We start from the raw sequence: 12,118 nt of genomic DNA, 5'->3' as shown, positions 1-12,118 counted from the left end.
ATTTATTTCAATCGCAATCAAATTTGTCGACATAAATGTTTCGATTTTTGTCCACGGGCGGAACCACAGTGCACTTGTAGAGAAATTTTTCATGGCTGAAATACTCAGAAAATGTCTTCAATATTACTAAGGGGTATTTGCGACCGTTGATCGATTCCCCGGCCAGGTAACTTCAAATTTTCAACGGTGGGAAACTACCCCTCAGTAATTTGCTACATTTTCTGAGTATTTCAGTCATGTAAAACTTCTCTTGAAGTGGTGGCTTAGGACACGTCGGTCGGACTCAGCGATAAACTGTAGGTCCCCATATCAGAAAATATAAATCGGGGTGCACTCATTGATATGAGAGAAGTCTCCTTATGGGATGTTTGTGGAACAATCATTTTATTATTATTAAAGCTTGATGTGATAAGATGGCAGAATCCACAAAGTTATATCCTACAATAAGTTTATTTGTTCCATAAAGGAATTTTGATTTGTTGAAAGCTGATTTCCAGGCGTCGGCCCCGTCCGACTATAACCTTTGCTTACTTGTTTTATTTTATTTTATTTCTCCTTAGGTTTCAGTAGAATTTTTAGGGAACAAGGTTTGGTATTCGCTGAAAGATGCCCGACAGTTTTTGAGTATATGAGTTTTATGAAAATTCAGTATTTTTTTAATTTTTGAAAAAAATTAAATTTAGAAAAATATCCAACTGAAATGAATGTTGGTGCAAGATATGTCCTGGTCTTTGTCATGTTAAGGGTACTTTACACGACATGTATTTTGCATATGAGTTGTCACTTCTCCCATACAAAATGTATATGCAAAGTGACAACTCATATGTAAAAAACAGATCGTGTAAAGTACCCATTAAAGCCGGTCAGGTCCATTACTTGGTATTTTTCATCACTACTTCACCCTTTATAACTATGTATATGAATATTGAATAGTATCACTATTCTCGTAGGTTTAAATATCTATATGTAAAAAATTTTGATTGATTCTATGTTTTTATTTTTTATCGAAAATAATACTAAAATGTAATGTCATAGTTGTTAATAGTTTTCTGTTATTATCCTTAAAGTTTAATGCATTCTTAAAATGTTTCCCTCGGGCAACTATTGCAGACAAAATACACAAAATGTTTTGTCTGCAGTGGCGACGACAACTATTGTAAATAAACTAATTTGTACATGGAATATTTTTCTCTCAGTTTTCTATAGTTTATTTCCACTCTCCTTCTAAAATTCTTCTGTTGACCAAATATAAGACCACAAATAAGACCGCAATTCGGCCACTCATCGTTTAAACACCGTCTATCAGAATTCTGTGCTTTGATTGGTGGCAACATATCCTTTTAATCAATGTTAGCAGGAAAAACACAAACAGTGTAATGCCTTAAGGGTTCAAAAGGATCATAGAACGAAAATTCCTAGACGGTCCATCTGATGTTTGCATTGGACCGTTAATGCATTTTTCATACATTTCACACACTTGATGCCCAAGGCTGCGAAACTTTGGTACATAACATCTTCAAATGTCTAGAATTTGTTAAAGAGAGAGGTAAATTTTTGTTTTGGGGGTTTTAAATACTTTTGTCTATTAACGAACAGTGGTATTTATGTGGGAAAATAGTCATTGATATTAAATTATGTACAGAATACAAAACTAATATGGGAACAACTTTAAAAATTTTTTGAAACTAGCAGACCCGGGTCCGCGTTGCTGACCCGTCGTATTGCGTTTTAATGACAACTTTTTATTTAGTTTATGCTTTACAATTCAAAAATAGGTATTTTTTACCTCATTTCTTCGGGTCCATTGTCAAAACGAATTATTCATTTAGGATTTTAAATTTATCAACATATTTTGTCTGCAACTTTTCTTTTCTCTTACGGACATTGTCGGATATTTTCGCCCATTGATCCTGTTTAGAATTTATTAACGTCCTAAGCGATCTAATAATATAATATAATTGTTCCACAAACATCCCTGAAGGGACAAGGGAGACTTCTCTATCTAATAATAAAAGTTAAAAAAATGGTTAAGTCAAATTCTCGCACTTATTGAGACGTATGTATATGTTTTTAGTTTTGTTATGGCTGATGGACCGTTAAACTTCACCATTACAGGAAATTTGTAAAGGTGTCGTTTTTCCTAATAGGGGAGATACCGTGCTACCTTCGAAATTCATGCCTACGCATTCCACAACATTTCGTGAAAATTGGTTTTCTAGTTTTCGAGATATAACATACTTAAGAACTGGCCGTAGTCGGGACTTTGGGCATCAAAAAAGAACATTTGATCGGGTGAGCAATCACCGTTGTCTCGAAAATTAATTTGCAAGCCGAGGCACTCATAAGTTTAGCAAATATAGCGATTATAAAACAACAGTCCCCGGAAATTCATTAAAAAAAATATTGCATTTTGTACCACGGGACATTCCTGAACATTTTTTGAGAATTTCATGAAATTAGGTTCAGTAGTTTTAAAAAAATACTGCATTGAAAAGAGTGGTCGTGGGCATCAGGTTTTAAGGTATAACACATTTAAAAAGTGGTATTTTGTCTCCAATTATGTACCTAATGTCAGGGAAACAACCCCATTATCTCCAAAAATTTATGCTGAATATGCATATAGCGCTTAAAAGAAAGGTATGAGAAAGTACCCCACCTCCTCTGAAATTCATAGAGCATACATTGTCACGACAAACTTTGAGTATTGGCTGCAAATTTCATGGAAATCGGTTCAGTAGTTTTGGAGATATAACATATTTTAAAATGTAAGCGTGGTCGCGTCTTTAGGCCAAAAAGAAGTACCTAGATTGTAGATTAATTCGTAAATTTTCAAACCGATACATTGCATATGTAGCGAATATTCCAAATGTAGCGTTTTTTAAATATCAAACAAAATATGCCGCCTAGTTTTCACCGGGGACCATCCCTGTACATTCGCTGAAAATTTTAGTAAAATCGGTTTAGTAGTTTTGTAGATGTAACCTATTTTAAAATGTGCACGTTGTCCAGTCTTTGGGTCCCAAATAAGGACGTGAGGTCGGAGACACAACCACAATTGTCTAACAAATTAATTTCCAAACCGATACATTCGTAATTACTGTAAACTAGCATGTGCCCGCTACTTCGTAAGCGAAAAAATGCCATTTATAGAAAAGAGGATGCAAACAGACAACCGTTTTATTTATTTTAGAATTAATAAAATGAAATTTGAAAATTTTATTTAAATTATTTTTATTTTATTTAAATTACAAAATTCGATTACTAACCTTCTCTACAACATTAGTAATTTCAGCACCCCTTTTGCCGGTTTCTGTTAGAATTTAAATTCGTTCGAATTAGAATTTTTTGTTTGGTTGCCAGAAATAGATGTTCGAACAAATATGAATTAAAATCGTCTTTGTGAAACAGGCCATTTGAGTAGTTTGAATTTTAAAAATCATATTTTCATGTTAACCTATTACGCTTAGAGCTACTGACCTCCATTCAAATATTTAGTACTATTTATTATTTTTTACGCATTATTATTATTTGTACGCATTTTCCAGATCTATTTCAACACCCAATATTAAATTTAGTACCATTAACTACTTATAACTATATTTTCTAAAACCGCATCTTTATCTCAACCCTAACCCATTCATATAAAAGTAAAAGTTTTTTTTTCCAATTCTAAATTTAGTACCTTTTGTACTCTTATATTACGCATTTCTAAAACCACCTCCACATCTCAACCGTACACACCAACACTGACCTTAATTCAGAATTCAAACTCTATCCGTACACCTTTTGTACTGGGAGTAGCATTTACCAAGTTTTTGTATCTTTCGTTTACCTACGGAACGTATATCCAAAGCTCTTCCTTACACAGCAACACTGACCTCAGTTCCAAACTTCCGAATTCGAAGTCTATGCCTAGACCAAAGTCAATATTTGGTACCTTTTGTACGTACTTATTTAAAAATCCAACTACACACTAAATTTCCCATAATACCAAATTTTGGAATACGCCTACGCCGAATACGAGCATTTAGTATTCTTCGTATACTTATAGAAGGTACTTCCAAAAGCACATCCACATCTCATCTAATAATTTTAGTATACTTATGGTACGTATTTCTAAAATTCAATATCAAAAAACCCTAATACAAAAGCTCAGAATTTTAACTCTATTTGGTACCTTACGTACTATCATAGAATGTGTTACCAAAACGGACTTCATATCACAATCCTACACACAAACAGTGACCCTAATGCCAAAATTCAGAAAATCTTTTTTATACCTAAACCCAATACCCAATGTAGTACCGTTTACTACTTTTCGTAGAACAATCTCCACATATCAACCCTACGCAAGCGATATTCATTCCAAATATCAGAATTGCACTCTGTTCCTACAACCTATACGAAAATTGGTATCAGATAGTACTTTTCGTGTATTTTCTGTACGTATTTACAAAATCTCTACCCTACACAAAATGTAGTTCCTTAGCACCAATACCCTTTAGTACTTCCCGTACACATAAGTACGAATTTCGAAAATTACCTCCATATTTCAACCCCAAACTCCAACATTAATCTTAATTCCGAATTTCAGGATTTAGTTTCATTTAGTTTCAGGATTTTAGTTCTATTAAAATTTTACAAAATTTAGTAACATTTAGTACACATAAGTAAGAACTTCCAAAACTACCTCCATATCTCATTCCTTCACTCCAACAGTAATCTAAAATCCTAATTTCCATCCATTCTTTCAAATTGTACTAAATTTGGTACCATTTAGTACGAATTTCCACATCTACCTCAATCCCAAATTCCAACAGTAATCTTAATTCCAAATTTCAAAATTCCAGCTCCGTCCCTTTACCCAAATTTCCAAACCTACCTAAAACCTACAATGCAACAGCAATCTTAATTCCAAATCCCAGCTGTATCCATTCACCAAAATCCAAATTGTTCCAAATTTAGTACTGTTTAGTACTTTTCGTATCCATAAGTACGCATTTCTAAAACTACCTCAAACCTACACTCTAACTCTCAGGATTCCAGCTCTATCAATTCAGCCAAATTCAAATTGATCCAAATTTAGTACCGTTTTGTACTTTCCGAACCCATATGTACGAATTTCCAAAACTACCTCCATATCTCAAACCTACACTCCAACAGTAATCTTAATTCCAAATCTAAGGATTTAGCCCTACCCGTTTACCCAAATCCAAATTGTATCAAATTTAGTGCCACTTTGTACTTTTCGTACCCATAAGTAAGAATTTCCAAAACTATCACAAACCTACAACTCAACTGTAATCCTTATTCCAAATTTCTGGATTCCAGCTCAACCATTCATCCAAATCTAACAGTAATCTTAATTCCAAATCTCAGGATTCAAACACTATCCATTCACCCAAATCCAAGTTGTACCAAATTCAGTACCATTTGGTACTTTTTGTACCCATAAGTACGAATTTCCCAACCTCAATCCGACACTCCAACTGTAATCTCAATTCCAGATTTCAAAATTCCTGTTCTAACCGTTCGCCCAAATCCAAATTGTACCAAATGTAGTACCATTTAGTACTTTTATTACACATATGTATGAATTTCCAAAAATACCTCTCTATATCTCAATCCTACATTCCAACAGTAATCTTAATTCTAAATTTCAGGATTCCAGCTTCATCCAAATTAAAGTCGTACCACAGATAGTACCATTTAGTACAAATGTGTATACGTTTCCAAAATCACCACCTTATATCAAACCTACATCTCAACCTTAATTCTCATCCCAAATTTCAAACTTATAGCTCTATCCGTACACATAATACAAAATGGAACCAAATTTTGTACATTTTAGTACATTAGACAGCAGAATTTTATGCAACCCCCATTTTTGGTCCGATTCATGTCGAATTTTGGGAATTTTGCCCTCTGATTAAATTGCAATCGAAACATGTGCAAAATGCATACATTTTTTGAATATGCAAAACTACCTCCATATCTCATATTTTTGCAAAATTTACGCATTTTACATATTTTTTATGCAACAAATATTTCAATAATAGGTACAAAAATGTTTGTATGTACAATTTGTCTATTTAAAATGTATTTCAGGCAAGCCAATAAAATAAAGAAATGTATAACCACAGTCTCAACCTTCAAAATACCGAAAATCGGGAGGTATCGTTCTATGGGGACTATATGAAGGCCTGAACCTAAACCGACAAATTTTAGGTGGAAAGTTGTTTACCCCCAAGTAAGAGTTAATACCAAATTTCACCCATTTCGGAGGGATATTGAAGCCACAACCTTCAAAATACCAGAAATCCGGAGGTACCGTTCTATGGGAGCTATGTGAAGACGTGAACCTATACCGAGAAATTTCAGGTGGAAAGTTTTATACTCCCAACGAAGGCTTTATACAAAATGTCAGACATTTAAGCGAAGACTAAATACCAAATTTCAGTCATTTCGGTGGGATATTGAAGCCACAACTTTCAAAATATCGGAAATCGGGAGGTACCGTTCTATGGGGGCTAAATGAAGACGTGGACCCATGCTGAAAAGTTTCAGGTGTAAAGTTGCATAACCCTTAACAGGGACATAATACCACATTTCAGCCATTTCTGTGGGATTTTTAGACCACAAATTCTAAGACCACATTTTATGCAAATATGTAAAAATATGTCAAAATATGCACGATATGCAATATATGCAAACATTTCTGGGCCTAATTCGTTTTATTTTGTGATAAAACGAGTTTCTGTCTAATCAGATTTTCTCTACGACCATCCTAACCATATATGCATTTGCATAGGATTCCACTGCCTACCTATCATACAGTCAGTCCATCAGTGACCCTCATTCAAATTTTCAAAGTTCTAGCTCTACCGGTTCGCCAAATACAAACGGGACCATATTTAGTACCTTTTAGTACTTTTCGTACCGTTCCCGTACGAATTTCCAAAAACCCAGACTTATCTCACTCAAAGTTTCAAGATTCCAGCTTCAGCCGTTTCGTCTGGTCGTTGATGAATCAAAAATTCAGTCAGTAATTCAATCACTTTACTCTTTTATTAATATGGATATAGCATTTTTAAAAGGTATAGGGGAAGTTGGAAAAATTGGGCGTGTTAAAATGTTCTTTGCATAAAAACCTAAGTCGGTTTATGGCGAAATCCAAATCGGTTTAGCCGTTCTCAACTGATGCCATTACCAACGAAATACATTTTTATTTATATAGCATGTTTAAAGATATAGCATTTTTAAAGAAATAGGGCGTAGGTGAAGTTCTCCGTCTTTTCCGAAATTCAACAATATATGTATACCGGGGGCCATCGCTGTACTTTCCCTAACAATTTCAGGAAAATCAGTTCAGTAGTTTTGTCCCTTATGGGATGTTTGTGGAACAATTATAGATTTTTAGATTAAAATTGAAAAAAGTGCTGGTATTGTTGTTGTAGTTACATTGTTGTGAATTTCCGACCCCATTCTTAGAAACTATAACATTCCGGAATTATTTATTAATTTATTATTTTCATTCACCTTAAATTGTTCGGATATATTGCCTGATGTTCTTTGCATTCGCAAAAAATATATGTGTTTTTCTTGAAAATAGGTCTGTCTCTAATTACCACTGTAAAACCATTGCCTATCCTTTTTTTGTTAATACCATCAACTGTAGTTGGAAATTCAATTTAAGTTTACTGGCCGTTGTAGTCTTTTTTCGTCGTCCTGTTTTCAAAGTCCGACGTTTGCACTTGCCTGCTAATGTCTTTGCAAACATCAGCGTTTTTTTTTTGCTTCGGATTTCGCCTGCAGTTAGAATTGTTTGTTAGCTGAGGCTTATTAGAAATGCATTTCTTGTAATGTTTCCCAACTAAAGCGCTACCATGAAGACATCGTACACATTTTTAATGCTTACGCAACGATAAAATAAAGTTTTTAATTTTTAGAAGTTTTTTCACTCCATGGAATAGTACGTGTCGGCGAAAGTTTTAGATTAGGTGCTGGCATTTCTTAAAGTAGTGTTTTTTATTTGTTCTATAATTAGATGGATGGTATTCTGAAATTGAAAAACCATTTGTAACTCTTTGATGTGACCATGGAAAATCAAACGCAAAGTGAATCAAGCCCACAGGCAATTAAATTAATAAATACACACATTGGAGGCGATATAATACGTTCCCCTTTGCTGCCCAGATGAAGGGCATAAGGGGTCGATAATTGAACCATGGTATGATATAACTTCACCATCGAACATACATAGAGTCGAACTTCTCTATAACGTAGCAGTTGGATAACGATGAATTACTACCTTATAGAGAAAATTCGTTATAGAGAGGCCGGAGCAAAATTGTTTTATTCGACCTATATGAGCAAAAAAAAAAACATGTTAATAAAATAAAAAGTGTTTTTTTTTTGCTCACAATGAATAATGTCAAAAATGGCTATATAGACTTCAATCGTAACTTTTTCAATATTATCTTCTTGTACATATTAATTTACGAGACATCGAGACATATTTTAACGCATTTTGAAAAAATTTTTGTTGTTACAGGAGGTCCATAGTTTGGACCATAACTGTTGCTCCGGTATGCGCTATGCATACCATTCGAGAGTTATCGTGCGCTCCAACCATTTCATATGGTGCCATAGGCTTTTTTACAGGCCTGCTTTTTACCTAATTATTTAAAAAAGGGAAGTTTTTGCGGATTTTGAAACCACAAAGTTCATAGATGAGAAAAACAAAAAAATCGCCAGAGCGCTGTTTAAATAAATCGCGATCAAAGTTCACATTTTTAGGGTTTTTTAGGGTTTCACGATTTTGCTTGGAAACCGCAGGTCCTATCGAAATGGAATTGGAGAAAATATTGTAGCTGCAAATATTCTCTATAAGATTGATCTTTATGATATTTTCGTAAATTTTACCATTTTTGAGATATAGACGATCGAATTGGAACAATACACTGACAGTATCGCCTCCTTATAAAACGATGTCATGCATGGTACGCTTCAACTAACTTCAAATGAAAACCAGCAACGTTTTTCGGGTTCCCAAAAAACAATGTTCATAGATGAGAAAAATCTACAAACAGGAAATAACATGTTTGGGACCGGTATATGTTTGGATCCAAACATAATATGTTTGGGTCCAAACAAATATATGTTTGCAACATTTTGTAACATATCTCAATTTGATATGTTTGGGTAAAACATATTTTTTATGTTAGAACATCTTTTTCATGGGGGAGAGAGAATGTTTGTCAACGAGAGTAATAACAGTGCTCTCGCGGCTGCGGAATGCTGTCTTATAATAAAGAGTTGTGTGTATTGTATAATAGAAGCGAAGAAGGGGGCTTTGGTGCTTTGATGGCGTGTATGCGTCAGACTCGTGTGTTTCTTGTTTTGTTGTTGTTAACGAACGTAGCAGGCGAAGAGGATAAGAAGAAATGGTATGAATTAATGTGCTTTTTCTTTCTTCAGTGTTTTAGTTGCCAGCGTAGCGTCAAAACGGTAAAGTGAGTGATTAAATCAGTGTTTTGTGTTTTCTTAAAGAAATTGTGTTTTTAGTAAATTAAATGCCCAATAAATTTTATAATTGAATCGAAAAGTTGAATGGAATTATTTCATTGGACAAGGAAGAAATCGCATTTAATATTGGTAATTACATACATATGTATATTTGAAATATGGTATATCCATATTTATTTATTACATAAACATTTGGTTCCAGATGCCGATTCCCCACTGATGATGTCAACTTTGAGTAAAATTTGTTTTATTTCACAACTAAGGAGAAGCGTTCAACTACGTTTTTATATATTTTTATACCCTCCACCATAGTATGGAGGGTATATTAAGTTTGTTTTTCCGTTTGTAACGCATTGAAATACTCATTTGCGACCCTATAAAGTATATATATTCTTGATCAGAGTAAAATTCTGAGTCGATCTGTGCACGTCCGTCCGTCCGTCTGTGGTAATCACTCTAGCATCCACAAAAATGGAGATAGGACGCTGAAATTTTGGGAAAGTGCGTCTTTTGTTTGCAGGCAGGTCAAGTTCGATGATGGGCTATATCGGTCCACGTTTTGGTATAACCCCCATATAACGGTATCCCCCGATTTACGGTATTTTGATGTTTTTAGCTACATTTTCAGACCGATTTAGCTAAAATTTCACATTTGCGGTTCTTACGTGTCAATAAACTTATATGACAAACCTTGTGGACATAGGTCCACGTTTTGCTATAGCCCCCATATAACGGTACCCCCGATTTGCGGTATTTTGACGTTTTTAGCTACATTTTCAGACCGATGTAGCTATAATATGACATTTTGGGTTCTTCACTGCCAATAAGCTTATATAACAAAACTTGTGGACATAGGTCCACGTTTTGGTATAGCCCCCATATAACGGTATCCCCCGATTTACGGTATTTTGATGTTTTTAGCTACATTTTCAGACCGATTTAGCTAAAATTTCACATTTGCGGTTCTTACGTGTCAATAAACTTATATGACAAACCTTGTGGACATAGTTCCACGTTTTGGTATAGCCCCCATATAACGGTACCCCCCGATTTACGGTATTTTGACGTTTTTAGCTACATTTTCAGACCGATTTAGCTATAATTTGACATTTAGGGTTCTAAAGTGCCAATAAACTTATATAAGAAAACTTGTGGACATATGTCCACGTTTTGGTATAGCCCCCATATAACGGTACCCACCGATTTACGGTATTTTGATGTTTTTAGCTACATTTTCAGACCGATTTAGGTATAATTTGACATTAGGGGTTCTTAAGTGTCAATTAACTTATATAACAAAAGTTGTGGACATAGGTCTACGTTTTGGTATAGCTCCCATATAACGGTACCCCCGATTTACGGTATTTTGACGTTTTTAGCTACATTTTCAGACCGATTTAGCAATAAATTGACATTAAGGGTTCTTAAGTGTCAATAAACTTATATAACAAAACTAGTGGACATAGGTCCATGTCTTGGAATAGCCCCCATATAACGTTACCACCCGGTATTTTGACGTTTTAAGTCACATTTCTAGACCGAATTAGCTATAATTTGATATTTAGAGTTCTTAGTGACCAAAAAACTTATATTCGAAAAAATTATGAACATAGGTACATGTTTTGGTATAGCCCCATATAACGGTACCTCCCGATTTTTGTGATTTTTACCTACAAGTTTTAACCGAATTAGCTGTAATTCGAACATTTTACATTTGAAGTTCTTAGTGGTCACCACACCTCTCCACCAAAAATTGTCGAGAAAGGTCGATGTATTGATAAAGCCCCCATACGGTACCTCCCTATTATTAGTAATTTGATGATTTTAGCTACAATATTAAACCGAACTAGCAGTAATATGACATTTGAAGTTCTTAGTGGTCACAACACATCTCCATAAAAAGTTGTCAACATACAGTGTTGGTCACACAATTAGCACACCCCACTACCAACATTTATTTTGCCTAAACAGACCTTCAAAAGTAGTTGTATTTAATAAAGAATTTGTACTAATATATTCTCAGTAGTATGCTTAAAGAATACAACGCAATACAGAAACTGAAACATAATTGTCAATTTGAATAACCTCCAAAAATGTAAAAAATGTCCTAAATTCACTGGACACGTAATTAGCACACCTTAAAAGAATCACTAATATTGTGAATAGTTTCAATATTTTCGTCCATATTCAGTTTTAAATCCCTTTCGTTTGGGAATAAGTTCCAGTCTGCTAGTTATACTCTGCTCCAGTCTCCGAAATGTTAGTGCCAGAAGGGAATTATATGGGGTACACCTTGGGTCCCAAGGACGGATGGAAATGTCAGTTTTTTAGCGTTTTTTATCGATTTTTTCATATGTAACAAACTCATTGAGGCAAGTAGTTCATAGAAACATCAAATAAAACATCATATTCATGTTCATCTTTGTAAATTTGCGAATAGTGGGATGTACCCACCAGCAGTGTGCATCTGTAAAGTCCGTTTGACGCAAAAATTTTCATTAAAAAACTGTAATATGATGCGTTGAGCTATTGATTTTATAAATACTTATCCATCTGGACTGAATTTTCCCGATATGTTGTGATGTATGTC

The sequence above is a fragment of the Musca autumnalis genome, unplaced genomic scaffold (assembly GCF_047663935.1).
Source record: "Musca autumnalis isolate F117 unplaced genomic scaffold, ASM4766393v1 scaffold_3, whole genome shotgun sequence".
Taxonomy (NCBI): Eukaryota; Metazoa; Arthropoda; class Insecta; order Diptera; family Muscidae; genus Musca; species Musca autumnalis.
Note: the sequence above shows the minus strand (reverse complement) of the source record.